The sequence below is a fragment of the Hipposideros armiger genome, unplaced genomic scaffold (genome assembly GCF_001890085.2).
Source record: "Hipposideros armiger isolate ML-2016 unplaced genomic scaffold, ASM189008v1 scaffold_553, whole genome shotgun sequence".
Classification (NCBI taxonomy): Eukaryota; Metazoa; Chordata; class Mammalia; order Chiroptera; family Hipposideridae; genus Hipposideros; species Hipposideros armiger.
In genome coordinates this window covers 599,859-603,592 of record NW_017731903.1, presented here as the reverse complement: position 1 = coordinate 603,592, position 3,734 = coordinate 599,859, and the positions used below count along the sequence as shown (strand labels likewise).

The window sequence follows — 3,734 nt, the reverse complement described above, 5'->3', positions numbered from 1 at the left end:
TGCAGATTTCTGGGTGTGAGCTGCTGTTTTAGGGGTGAATGGTAGGGAACAACTATTAGGGTCTGGAAGTTCAGGGTCAAATGGAACTGAGGCTGGGGGTGATAGGAAGGACAGGTCTGACCTTAGTATGTTGTTGTAAACTTCCTACCTTTTGGTGCCCAAGGCTGCCAAGATCTAAAGGGCCTGAGGAAAGGGTTAGGTAGGAGCTAGAGCAGCGGTTCCCAACCTTCCTAATGCCGCAACCCCTTAATACAGTTCCTCATGTTGTGGTGACCCCCAACCATAAAATTATTTTCGTTGCTACTCTATAACTGGAATTTTGCTACTGTTATGAATCGTAATGTAAGTATCTTTTTGTTTTCCGATGGTCTTAGGCGACCCCTGTGAAAGGGTCATTCGACCCTCAAAGGGGTCGCGCCCCACAGGTTGAGAACCGCTGAGCTAGAGGAAGAAAGCTCTCCTGTTCACAAGTGAAGGACAAGGAGCTGCGCCCTCTGCCGCCTGTTCTAGGCGGCGTATAGGAGGCCTGTCCCGGCTCCCCTTTGCTGCTCCTCACAGGGTGTGTTAGGTGGGGGGCCAGATGCTCCAGCTTCTCTGGGGCGGGGTATGGACATCCTGGAAGCTGATCTTTGAGGGACCCCTCATCTCACTTACCTAGAGCTCTGCAGTGACCTGACTACCTCTTTATCTGTGTACGCCTGAGTTGGTCTTAATACCTACACCCAGGATGTCTGGCCAACTAGCACCGTGTGACATCTGCTCTCTAACTCTGCCCTTTCCTACTCCTCATGCAGCGGGGAATGAAGCCTAAGAAGGTGGTGTGTTTACTATTTGTGCCTGGGTGGGTGAGGGCCGTGAGCCCCCTCCCCAGCTGTCTTGCATGTCTTGGGCTGCTGCATGCATGTGTGTGTGACCTTGGGCTGGGATGGCCAGAGGAAATGGTGGCCTTGGCTTTCAGAGTTCCTTTGAGGGCTGCAAGGATATCAGGCTCCGTGTCGAGGCCCAGGTAGCACTCATTAGGACGATCCCCACTCCTCCTTGCCTCAGGACTTCTAGCAAGAGACTGCACATGACTATAAATTGCATCAGCATGAAGTAGAGCATTTACTGGATTACAGTGGGTCCTCTCTTAGCCTGAGCTTGGGGGCAGTGGGAGGAGACTGGGGAGTTGGGGGTATGGAAAGTACCAAGTGAGGTGGTTGGGCAAAGAGGCAGGAGGTCAGGGAACAGAGCACAGTAGGAACAGTCCCAAGTTGGAACACCTGAGTCTGTGTGCCTGCCTCTGGGTGGGCACTGCCATGAATGCCCGTCGTCTCCCTGCTCCACCTGTCTTTCCCTGCCTCTTCCTTCCTCTGGTGTTGTGCCGGAGGCCCATCTGCCATTATCGGAGTGGGGCTCAACTGTGCCACCCCCTGGAGTCTTTTAACCTCTTAAGTTGCTGCCATGAACACTTCCTCACACCACTCCCTGCCTTGGGCCTGTGCCCAAGCTGTCTCTGACCTGCATGTGCCTGTTTGACTGTATGTACTGTGCTGTATGTACGATTCTGTGATTTCCTTGTTGCCAGCCTGTCTCAGGCCCTTCTGACCTTGCATGGAGAGCTGTTGGATGGGGCATTGGGAGGGGAGAGGACGACATCTCCCTTTCGGCTCCTGGTTGGTGATGGGTCCTCACTTTGAAGCCTTGTCATGGAAGAGTTCACATGCTGGTACTTGCTTTGGGGTCCTGGCTCAGATGGGAATGGGGATGTGAGAAGGGTAGTAATGCTCCAAAGGATGCTGGACCCATTCCAAGGCCATAGCAACTTGGCTTCTTCCCTTAATTATTGTCTCCTGGTTGGGGCCTCCCTCTCGCATCAGGTCCCTGGATAGAGAAGAGCATGGACCTGCAGTCTGATGTCTGTGGAGGAGCTCTGGCCGCGGACTGACCTGGCGCTGGCAGAGCCTGAGGCTTGCCCAAATCCTGGGGCTTTGGCAGCTGCCTGGGGAAATGTGGCAAAGCCCAGCTTGGGCTGCCTGTGCTGGGATATAGTGCCTATTTGCTCCTGGTGCAAAGTGTCAGTCAAGTAGAGTCCCCCCCAGGTCTTCCTCTCCAGGGGTTCTCTCACAGCAGCAGGTGACAGCAGCAGATCGCTTAGCTGAGGGTCTCTGCTCTCACCCTTGAGGAACAGGGAGCTAACTCCAGAACAAAAGAACGTACTTTGATGGGGAGGGCACAAGAGAACCCAGATGTCTCTGCAAGGTGCTTGGTCCTTTCTGGAAGCACTTTAGAGACAGGCTTCACATGCCTACAGCATGGGGCAGGTTGGGAGAGGACCCAGACCTGTGATTAGAGCTGCTGCTGAAAGGTCCCCAGGGTTTCTGAACCTCACTTTGTGACCCCACAAAGCTGATGCCATGGCAGGAGGGGTGTTCTGGCTGTGTGGTCTGATGAGAAGAGACAGAAGTGGAGTTGATGGGGTAGTGGGCTGAGGGTAGTGTGAGTATGAGAGGCTGATGGAGCAGTGAGACCCTTTGTCCCTGCCCAGTGATGCCCTGGCCCCAGAAGTTATCTTTTCTGGGATAGCCCCTTGCCCAGTTTCTTGGAACAAACACTTGGGGAGGGGAGCAGAGGAAAGAAGAACCTGTAAACTGGAAGAAGCAGGGCGGGATCTGCGCAGCACTGTCCAGTCATGAGGAGGAGGAGGAGCCAGCAGAGACAGGCGGTTGCTAGGTGACTGAGGAGCAGTGGCTCCACCCCCATGGAGCAGAGGAGGGTGGATGCATGACGTCAGGTGGAGCTGGTGCTGCGGCCCCTGAGGCTGCCATCAGCCTAAACTGGCGAACTGGGCCGGTGCCTCTCCGGTGCCTCCCAGAGCCTGGCTGCCCCTCTGTGCACCCTTGGGGCTTCTGCATCTGAGCCGCAGCCATTTGGGGCTGGGAAGCCGCTGGCCGGGAAGCTGAGGCTGCATTGTTGGGATTTGATGCACTAATCTCCTGTCTCCGCCGCCTTTCCCTCTGTTTGGTCTCTTTCCCTCCCTCTGTTTGTCCTTCCTCTGTGTGTCCATCTTCCTCTCCCTCCGCTTTCCTCTCCTGGCTTTCTTTGGTTTTCTGCAATGATGAGACAGGCACCGACAGCCCGAAAGGTACTCTCGCTTGCTCTGGTCCTGCTGCTGGGTTGCCAGAGAGATAGTGGCAGCAGGCTGCTGGGGTGGGGGTGGGGGCTGATTGACTTCCTCTGTCTACCTGGTTGGGGGAGGAGGGTGGAGATGGAGGTGGGGGCAGGGAGAGGTGTGTGTCACTGCCATGCCGTACACCCTGGGCATTTGCTCCCTCCCTGGCCTGCTTTTGGCTCTGACTGAGTCTGTTCTGGGCCTTGTACCCAGTGGCATTACAGGCCTGGGGTTGAAGCATCTTCTGCTGCAAAGCAGCTCTGGGAGTTGCCTTGGCAGAATCTGGGAAAGCAGGTCTAGATGTCCCCATGCCTCTAGGAGGCCTTCCTCAGCGAACCTTTGCTAGAATGACTCTAGGTTGTGCTCCTAGCATCCTTCCCCCACCAGCGTTTGCATCAAGGGCCTTTCCGAGGGTGGGATGAGGACCCTAGAATAGTTTCTGACATATAGCTATGGAAGCTTAGCTGAGGCTAGGAGCGGTGAAGGTTGGTTTCCTTGAGCTCAGTGTCTCTTAGAAAAAGGGCCCAGGACAAATCTTGTCTTTGCTGGAGCCGTGAGATATTGGGTAGAAGAATGCTATTTG

General features: G+C 55.1%; 1 protein-coding gene across 7 annotated transcripts in view; it reads left to right on the top strand.

Moving 5' to 3' along the window:
• Positions 1-3,734, top strand: part of DCTN1 (dynactin subunit 1) — a 35,290-nt gene that overhangs the window by 19,372 nt on the left and 12,184 nt on the right. The window lies entirely within an intron of this gene.